The sequence below is a fragment of the Camelus dromedarius genome, chromosome 9, assembly GCF_036321535.1.
Source record: "Camelus dromedarius isolate mCamDro1 chromosome 9, mCamDro1.pat, whole genome shotgun sequence".
Classification (NCBI taxonomy): Eukaryota; Metazoa; Chordata; class Mammalia; order Artiodactyla; family Camelidae; genus Camelus; species Camelus dromedarius.
In genome coordinates, this window is record NC_087444.1 from 62,853,904 (window position 1) to 62,864,543 (window position 10,640).

General features: G+C 44.7%; 1 long non-coding RNA gene across 1 annotated transcript; it reads right to left on the minus strand.

The window, feature by feature from the left end:
• Positions 1–1,257: 1,257 nt before the first annotated feature.
• On the minus strand, positions 1,258–10,580 carry LOC105096701 (uncharacterized). Its single transcript, XR_837860.3, has 3 exons — positions 10,375–10,580; positions 7,486–7,543; positions 1,258–2,223 (listed from the first exon to the last, which is right to left on the minus strand). It is a non-coding gene; the product is annotated as an uncharacterized LOC105096701 (long non-coding RNA).
• Positions 10,581–10,640: the final 60 nt, after the last annotated feature.

Sequence of the window (10,640 nt, forward strand, 5' to 3'; positions counted from 1 at the left end):
ATGAAGGCAGGGCTTAGGGCTGTCTAGGAACAAGGCTGTGCCACAGGGCTTCGAGTTGTTTCATGGCCCTGGTGCTGTCTGCTCACTCATTCCCACCGGAGGCTTCCAGATGGCTGTGTGTTTACTCACAATCCACACCGTCTCGCAGCCTAGGGTCAATCGCTCACCACGCCGACCCCTTTTGCAATATCCCCATACCATCCTATTCCACCCAGAAGACTATCACCCTCACTGTGTGCTGGAGCCAGCTCCTACTGGCTTACAAGAGTTAACTGTTATATTTTCGGAAAATCTGCAAGCTGGTTATTAACTGTAGTCATTATAAAAAAATTAAATTATATGCGCTCACGATTAAATAAGCTGTATTAAAATACAAAAGTAATACGTACCCCAAACATCATTCCTAGTTAGTTTATTGTTATGGTTTTCTGCCTTCTTTGCCCTTGAGGTTATTTACATCTGTTGGTATTTACATCTGTCCTATCTCGATGGTGAGACTACAACATCATGATATGCTGGTAGACATCTCCTCTCAATTCAGCTCCTTGTTCAGGGACCTCACCTTGGTAGCCAGAAACTGGGCACGATGGGAGCATTTTCACCACGGAAAGCAGCAAATGGGACAAATCAGGGTTTCCTCTGACACATGGTCACCAGGCCATGCTGGATCCTGGCATATCCCCCATGGGACCGGAGCAGCTTGAGCAGCAGATAGGCTGGTGAGTGGCAGAGATGCTCCCAGCACAGTGAACGGTCTGAACAGACGCCGGGAGGTACAAGAGGTAGCAAAGAGCATGAGCCAGAAAGCCCTCTCCGAGCGCTAGAGAACCTAGTAGTGCCCAGGGGTCAAGAAAAATGAGGACCGAACGTCCCCCAGAGGCAGCAAAGATGCAGCAGAGTGAAACCCTCCCCCAAGGAACAACAAACAGGAAGCCTGAGAGAGAAAAATCCCTGTGGCTGAGGAAAGGGTGCCCCCCAACCCTGATCCCCTCCATCCTCAGCAAAATCCCTAAGCCCCACTCATCTGTCTACACCTGGAGGAAGCCAACTGAGGAGAAACGAGGCTGAGGAGGTTCAGGGTAAGTGCACAACACGGTTGCCCTTTGGCAGGCGCTCCCACCAGGTCCCAGGTTGGGGAGGGACTGGCTGAGTGTCTTCTCTTTCTTCTCCCAAGAAAGATCCAAGGAAGTCTTCTGGGCGTCCGACCGGACTGGTGCGTTAGTTTGCTAAGCCTACCACAACCAAAGGACCACCGACTGGGCAGCTTAAACAACAGAAATTTATTTTCTCACAGTTCTGAAAGCTCGAAGTCCAAGTTCAAGGTGTCAACAGGGTGGGTTTCTTCTGAGGCCTCTGTCCTTGGTTTGCAGGTGGTCATGTCTCCGGGGTCTTCACATGGTCTCCCTCTGAGTGTATCTGTGTCCTCATCTCTTCTTACAAGGACACCATTCATGTCAGATTGGGGCCCACCCCAATGACCTCATTCCACTATAATCACCTCCTTAAAGGCCCTATCTCCAAATACAGCCTCATGCTGAGGTACTGGGGGCTAGAATTTCAATACATGAATGTCTGGAGGACTCAGCTCATAACAGCCAGAAATACCTGAGGAGGCTTTTGAGGCAAGGATGGGTCCTGGAAGGCTGACCAACAGCAGCCCCAGGACGGTAGGACTGAGGAGCTCTGTGCTCCTTAAGGTAGGCACTGCATCTTAGTGGCCTCTGTTTCCCAAATGTCCAGCACTAGACCTGGCAGATAGTACGCTTTCAAAAAATTTTGCGGGGGGAGGGCATAGCTCAGTGGTAGAGTGCATGCCTAGCATGCATGAGGTCCTGGGTTCAATCCCCAGTACCTCCATTAAGAATGAATGAATGAATGAATGAATGAATAAACAAACCTAATTACCTCCTCCTCCCAAGAAAATAACCAAAAACAATTTTTTAAAATATTTTTGAATGAATGAATAAATGAACATCTTGCCAGAAAAAGTATCCCTTCTTCACTTTTTCATGGACAGGTGAGTCTGGTTTTATTTAAGGACAGGTCAGGACCATCCTAATTTCCCTTGAGGTTGGTTTTCTTGGGACCAGGCTGGTGAGGACGAGTATCAAACTTCATCTTGGCCCCCCCTGACCATTCAACGTCCGTCGTCTGCATCAAGCCCCGCCAGGAGCAGGGCCCACAGCCCAGAGCTTTCCAGCGACCCAAGGGCGTGTACACAGCCTGGGAGGCAAAAAAATGTATCAGCACCAAACTATAGAGACAAAAATGCAGCATCAGGATAACACGCTTGATGAGACTTACTATGTCAACTAGCTTCCAGGCCCGTATTTTCACTTATTATTTGTTTACACCTTATATTAGTGTGGGATGGGGTGCGTTTCAGTATTTTTGACATTTTATATAGTGGAGTCTCCAAAAGTAAAATCCTCTGGGGCCCAGGAGGCTCTTAGACTGGCCCCAGGCTTGGTAGCTTTCCAGCTAGAAGAGGGAATTCCTAGTCAGGGTAACACAGGGGGCCCTCGCCCCACGGCGCGGAAATCGTCCTCGGAAGGAAGCTGCCCTCCCAGCAAGTGGCCGTGAAACCTTCAACAGAGCTGCTCCTGAAGCCAAAGCCTCCACGACTGGTTTTAGGTGAGAAAATCTTTTCTAAATATTTCCTGTTTGCCCCCCTTTCCCACCAGGCACATATGATAGCTGTCATCACAAAGGATCCAGGACCTGAGTTTTCTTTTTTTTCCCCCTCCTAAGAGTGGTTTCAGAACTTGGTCAGTAGCTTTGGGAGGGAAATAAGGAAGTGAGAGGGTCTGAGAAAAAGGCAAACAGGTTTCTTAACCATGGTGGTGTGGCTTAGCCCCAAGTGTAACCCTCAGTCCTGACATGTGACCTTGTGCCTGGCTTTAGCAGTGATCTGGGAAGGATTTGGAAAAAATGCCATTCCATGTCCTGGGTGCAACTGGATGTAAAGCAGCCCTGCTCCAAGCAGAGAAGCATCAATAACTATCACTTAGAGACAGATGAGAAGCAAATCGGCAGCTGCCAGACAGTCAGTTGAACCCCACTCTGCTGTGTTTTGAGCCTAACTTTCCTTCAGCCTCTTGCATCTCGTGTCAGTGAGTTCAGTGGTACTTCCCATGACACAACCGATCAATTGCATGGAGAATAAACTGCTGTAAAAGAGCTTATTCAGACATAACCTTTAAGTGTGAGATCATATGCAATTCAACATGCGGCACAAACAGCTCAGAAGCCTAAGCAGGCCGCCAAGCTTGCTGTGGCTTTCTCCCAGCGAATCCAGGCTTATGGTACCATAATGGAGCATGAATTTACAGCCACAGAGATGTACGAGGGAGATTAAAGCTTCATCTGCAAGGACATACTGTGTGGCAAAAAAAAAAAAAAAAAAAAAAAACAACCAAGTTATTGTACTTTCTACTTTCTATTCTAATGAGAAACTAAATCCCTTTCGGTAGAGTGTGGGCTCCCTCTGCTGCTGGCAGGAGACACTGGGATGCCACGCACTCAGGGATCCTTGGGGACCTGGCAGAGCAGGCGGGCCTGTCCTGGGAGGAGAAAGATGGGCTGAACGTTCAGACAGACTTGATCTGGAGGCGCTGCCTCTGTGGGATACTGGGACTATCTGTGCTGCCACAGAAACATGAAGTGGGAGTGATGGAACATACAAAGAAACCGGAAGATGTCCCGCCCGCGTCACCTGTATCCTTCCTGAAATATGTCACAGAAGTGATGCTGGGAGGCAGCAACCCCCGCCAGAGTGACCTCTCTCTCTCTCTCTCCTTCTTTTACCTTCTACACAGCCACCAGCCACTGCCGGAAACTCCTCCAGTTCTGATTCAGATCCCTGCCAACAGTTTTGCCACTGCTCTGGGTTCTGCCTTGTTCAGGCACAGCCAGTAGCTGACGCATGTGGTGCCCAGGAGACTGCATCACCCAGAGGGTCTATCACCTTCCGTCCATCAGTAAGCAACGCTTCTCAACACACCTGGCCACACCCCACTCTAGCCTTCCCCAACCGGTCTGACTTTAACAGTTGCTTCTTCTCAGCAACAGGATATTTTAATGAAGCAGCCACCCCCAGAGCAGAAACATTCCAGTGCCACCACTTTGATGTGTTCCTTTTGGCCAAAAAAACCCTCCAAAAAACCAAAAAAACCCTTGAACTCCAGCTGTTTCTGTTACCAAGAGAGGTATGGGAAGTGGATGAGGTTTGGTGTGGGGGTGAGAGCAGGGGGGTGGGGGCAGACACTACACTCTTTGAAACAAGGACCACACTAGCTCCTCTCAGAATCATCAACCATCCTGAGCAAAACAGCTCATTCTCTGATAATCTGATTATTTGCATGGTCAGGATCTCAAATTCTCTGATTTCTCTCTTAAAGTTCTAATGGCCATTCTCATTTACTTTCAGTTAGTCAGCAGAGATGCACGTGTGTGTGCGTGTCTGCAGCCTTCCCGGTGATACTAGCATCCTGCTACTGGGTATACATTAGCTTCTGGGAGAGAGGGGAGCAGGGACACTGCTAGTTCTCTGGGTGCCACGTGCTGACACACGATCACCTGTTCTCACCTGCAGTCTGCATAGAAACATGTTCAACTACACTTCTGATGCTGTCCTCAGGAATGCACATTTATATTTCTCATCAACACTCATAGCATTTATTCATTTGTTCATTTAGCTAAGAAGTCACCACAGGCATTCAGATGGGGGAAGAAGCTTACTTGGCCAAGGCAGGTAGTGGAAAAGGTCACAGGGAAGAATCAGACCCTGGAGAGATTTTGAAGAGAAACAAGAGGATATTCAGGTGAGCTGGATGTCGGATGAGACAGAGAGAGAGGGGCCAAGGTGACTCCAAGCTCTTTGGTGTGCAATTAGGAGGGTGCCTGCTTTTTGACCTGGTTGCCAGGTGGTAACATGTACTGAGATCGTAAACAGTGGAGGGGGCAGGTTCTGAAGGCATGTTGAATTTCGGATGCCTGGTGAACATCATCATGGCGATGTGGAGCAGGCAGGTGGATGTCCTGCATTGAGTTCCAAGGGAGGGTGGAGCTGGAGACAGGATCTGAGAGTCACCCGGGTGTGGATGGCGCTGGATAAGACTTCTAGGGGGTGAGTATAAAAAGCCTGAGGCAGAGCCCTGGGGTAACTCACGGATACAGTGAGGAGGAGCAAGCCGGAGCCTACGCAGAACAAGCACGAGGAAAACCTGGAGGCCATGGCGGTGGCGGGGGGCAAGTATTTCAAGGAGTGAGAGATCAAAACTGCTGCTGATGGACTGGAATTATTGCAGCAACCCTGAACACAGCAGTTTCAGAAAATCCTGATTAGAATAATTCAGGAGAAAGTAAGGAGTCAAAAAGTGGAAACAGCAAAGAGAAATGACTTTTTTTCAGGAGTTTTGCAATAAAGGAGAGGAGAAAAATAGGGCTGTAGCAAGAAGGGGCTGTAGCATCAAGGGAAGTGTTTTGTTCTGCTGTTTTGCTTATTTTTTCATTGTGGTGAAATATACACAACATAAAATGTACCGCCCTAACCATCTTTAAAAGTCCAGTTCAGTAGTGTTAAGCACATTTGCTTTGTTGTGCAACCCGTCTCCAGAACTCATCTCGCAAAACTTGAACCCTGTGCCCAGTAGACAGCTCTCCGTTCCCGTCTCCTCCCACAGCATTGTACTTTCTGTCTCTATGAATTTGACCACTCTGGTGTATCAGTTTGCTAAGGTTGCCGTTAACAGATTACCACAGGCTTAAACGACAGAAATTTATTTCCTCACAGTCCTGAAGGCTGCAAGTCCAAGATCAAGCACTGGCAGGTTTGGTTTCTCCTGAGGTCTCTCTCCTTTGCTTCCAAACGACCAGGTAGGTACGATTTGCTATTTTTCAAAATGATTAGTAAGGAGTTTAAGAAACACAACCCATACGTATCAAAGTCATAAGGAAAAATAGCAAATGATTTAAATTTTTGTAATTTAAAATAATTCAGGGGAAAAATTACTGTGTCTAGAAGTTTCTAATCAACCAATTAGTCATGTGTAAGATTAAATATTCAGACAGGCAAGAACATAGAAATTTTACTGACCAGCAATTTTTTGTAGAAAATTATTTGATGATATGCTTCAACAAAATGAGGGATTAAACCAGGAAAGAAGACAGGGAATCCAAGAAACAGGATACAACCTCAAATAGCAACAAAGGGAAATCCAGAGCCACAGGAAAGCAACAGGCCTATGGAGAAACCTGTCCAGGTTAAAGATGGAGGCCTTTATAAGACAGGTGTCTGATAACAAAAGTGGAGTCTGTCAGAACAGATGATCTGATGCTAAGTTTAGAAATGTCCAATTTTCTTTGATAAAGAAAAATACAGGCACCCCCAATTTCACTGCAGCATTATACAGAAGAGCCAGGACATGGAAACAACCTAAGTGTCCATCAGTGGATGAATGGATAAAGAAAATGAGGCATATACACACAACAGAATACCATTCAGTCATTAAAAAAAAAAAGAAGAAGAAAATCCTACCATTTGAGACAACATGGATGGACCTAGAGGATGTTATGCTAAGTGAAATAAGCCAGACAGAGAAAGACAAATGCCATATGATTTCACTCATTCATGGAATAAAAACAAAGCAAGTGAACCTAAAAGTCACAGATAAAACCAAAACAGAGTCATAGATACAGAGAACAAACAAGTGGTTGCCAGGGGAGGGGGTGGTGGAGGGATGAGTGAAATAGGTGAGGGAACTTAAGAGGTACAAACTTCCAGTTATAAAATAAACAGGTCACAGGACGAAATGTGCAGCATAGGGAATACAGTCATAACAATGTAATAGCTTTGTATGGTGACAGACGGTAATTAGACTTCTCACAGTGATCATTTTGTAATGTATAGAAATGTCAAACCACTACGTTGTGCACCAGAAACTAACATACTGTTGTAGGTCCATTATACTTCAAACAAACAAACTCACAGGAAAAAAGATCAGATTTGTGGTTATCAGAGGCGGGGAGAGGGGGGTTTTGGGGGATGGGGGAACTGGATGAAGCTGTTCAAAAGTTACAAATTGCCAGTTATACGATAAACAAGTACTAGGGGTGTACATGATTAATATAATTAACACTGCCATGTTATATATGAAAGTTGTTAAGACAGTAAATCCTAAAAGTTCTCGTCACAAGGAAAAATTTTTTTTCTTTTAAAAATTTTTTAAAATTTTGTATCTGTATGAGATGACAGATATTCACTAAACTTGTTGTGGCAATCATTTCACGATGTATGTAAGTCAAATCATTATGCTGTACACCTTAAACTTTTGCAGTGCTGTAGGTCAATTGTATCTCAATAAAACTGGAAGGAAAAAAGACTTAATTATGATTACAGATGGGAATATCAATGCGATGTAGCACAGATAACAAAATGCATAGATAATAGAAGCTGAGATGTAGAAAAGAAGGACATGAACTTACTGAAAGGGTGGAGATGCTGCTATCTTCATCTTTTAAAGTCAAGAGACACTGTCTACACCTGATGGAATAAGAAACAGAAGGTGTAAGTACATTGCTTAAAGATAAAACAACAAACAACTGGAAAGAGTAATATGCATATTAAGGAACTAAGGAAGAGAAATGGGGGTTGTGGAACCTGTTAAATCCTTATCCATCAAGGGAGGAGGTCATTAGAAAATGTTAAACCATATAAATTAAGACATAACAGCATAAGCAGATTATTTAAGTATATAGCCTCTTAACTCATTTGCTGATTCTGCATTGGCTTTCTCCCCACTCCCACAGTTGACCAGCTAGTCTCAATGGCTCTCTTGTAGTTCTGTAAACATTTCAGGCAGGCTCCTACTTCAGGGTCTTTGCATTTCTGTTCCCTCTGCCTGGAATTCTCTTCCCTATGATATCTTCATGACCCTGTCTCCTCTCCTTCCCATCTTTATTCAAAAGTCATCATTTCAATGAACACCTCCCTGACCCATCACACCCTATTCCCAATTACGGGACTATTTTTTCTCTCTGTGGCACTTCATTTATCACATTTAACATACATATTCTGTCTTCTATTTCTATATTTATACAATACTCCTATCCACCAGCACTGTGTAAGGGGAGGAGAGTACGGTGATGCTTGCCTGTTTTTATTCACCTCTGTATACACTGGTACCTAGAACCACTGTTTGTCACATAGGAGGCAGGCACTCAATATATATTTAATAAAATAATAAATGTGGGGAGGGTATAGCTCGGTGGTAGAGTGTATGCCTAGCATGCAGGAGGTCCTGGGTTCAATCCCCAGCACCTCCACTGAAAATAATACTTACAAACAAACAAACCAACCAACCTAATTACCTCCCTCCCCCACCAAAAAAGAAAAGAATTTTAAAACAAAAAAATAGAAAAACGTTTTACAACATTGTGAAAGAGAAAAAAATAAGAATACTGAAAACATTATATATGTGCATATATACACACACACAAAACTGTACTCACAAGTAAATTCATTCCTTATTTAAAAAAAAAACCAGTAAATTCATTTCTTAAATGTTTTCATTCTTAAATAAGAAAGGATAAAAATAAACAGAATATTCACTTGAAGGATCTGGAAAGAAAATAACAGAAATATGGAAAGGAGGTAGAAATAAAGATAAAAGAAGAAAAATCAATACTGATAAATTTGAGTGTCTTGGTGTAAAAAACAGCAAAATATTAAAATGGCTGGAAAGTATGATGAGGAAACAGAAAGAAACAATAACCCAAATAAACCATCAAATCAGCAATCCCTAAAAGGGATAGCCCCCCAGGTACAGATGTGATAGGCATAGATTTCCAAAATGTGAAACCCTGAATGAAAGGAATAGGTCTCTAGCAAGTACAATTATCTTGAGAAGAGACAGAAAACTTTAACAGGCTGATGAAGAAAATGAGAAGCTGTTAAAAGAGAGGCCAAGCCCAGATGGTTTGACGAAGAGTCCTTTCATTTGTGCCCTAAAATAGTCACAACTACATGAGGAATGTATCTTTGTTTTGTGATTTGTTTTGTAAACCTTTAAATATTTAATCCATTGGGAATGTATTTTTGACTTTAGGGATGAGGTGAGAAGTCTTGTCTCTGCTGATCTGGTTTCCTCACTTCTTCATGGGTGTGGGCCACTCAGGTACCAGCCCAGGTGGGGCTGCCTCCTCCCAACCCAAGGCTGATGTCTGTGAAGAGAAGTCACATGACCCATCACATCACCCACTGCACAGAAGATCCACAAAGGGTCTCAAACGGTGACACTCGGAAGTAGAAATCAAGACTCCAGACTTCCACTTTTATCATTTCTCCCCACCAAATCTTGCCTGTTTACATATTAGAAGAAAGGCATCCTTAATGTTTAAAAATGTCAAATTCAAAACATATGGATTCTCTATACTCAAGAACTGAAAGAGATATTTGTACACCAATGTTCACAGCAGCCGTTATCACGATAGCCAAAAGGAGGAGACCACCCAATTGATGACAGGATAAACAAAATGAAGGAAATTCTGACACACTCAACAACATGGATGAACCTTGAAGACATTATGCTAAGTGAAATAAGCCAGTCACAACGAGACAAATGTATGATTCCACTTATATGAGATACCTACAACAGGTAAATTCATAGAGACAGAAAGTAGGATGTTTCAAGGGCTTGGGGGCACAGGAGATGGGAGAGTCGTTATTTACTGGGCATACTTCAAGCTTTACAAGATGAAAAGCGTTGTAGAGACTGCACAAGGTGAATGGATTTAACACTACTGAACTGTGCACTTAAAAATGGTTAAACATTTTATATTTTGCCACAACTGAAAAAAACAGCAATACATGTCACAGGTTTAGGAAGCTGACCTATCCCTCCAACACAAACCAACGCCTCCACTCCAAGGGCGAGCTCTTACCGAGCTCTTACCACCAGGGAGTTCACCCCGTCGGGCAGGAGTGTGTGTGTGTGTGTGTGTGTCCACCAGGGAGTTCACCCCGTCGGGCAGCCGTGTGTGTGTGTGTGTGTGTGTGTGTGTGCGCGCGCGCTTGCTTCACACCACATCCCACAGCCCCCGCCTGAGGAAAATCTCAGTCTCCAAGTTTGTTTTGACTTGGCTTCTTAACAGCAGGGTGACAAGCGAGTCTCTTCTTGCTCCAGCTCCCCCCAACCCATTTTAAGTGTACAATTTAATATTTTTGAGAAAATTTAAGAACTGTGCAACCATCACCACCATCCAGGTTTAGCACATTTCTTGTCACTCCACTCAGCCTTTCTAAGCCCCTGGATCCTCGTCTGTAAATGGAGATAACAGAAACCTCGAACGTTATAGGCCACTAACAAGTTTTACCTATTATCTTTACACTTGCTGGTGAAGGCCTGTTTCGAGATTACTATCTTTTCCAACACGCAGCGGGATCCACGCGGCCGACGCCCGCGCGCGCAAAGCACGGATTAGAGGCGGGGAGGCGGGACTCAGGTAGACAAGGCGCGGCTCAGCGGTTCGGTCCCCCCGCCCAACGCCTGCGATCGCGGAATCGGGCCTCTCCCCGCGCCCTGGCCGGGGCGGGCGGCGGGGCTCCGGGCTGGATTGGTGATGCCTGGGCGCTGCGGGCG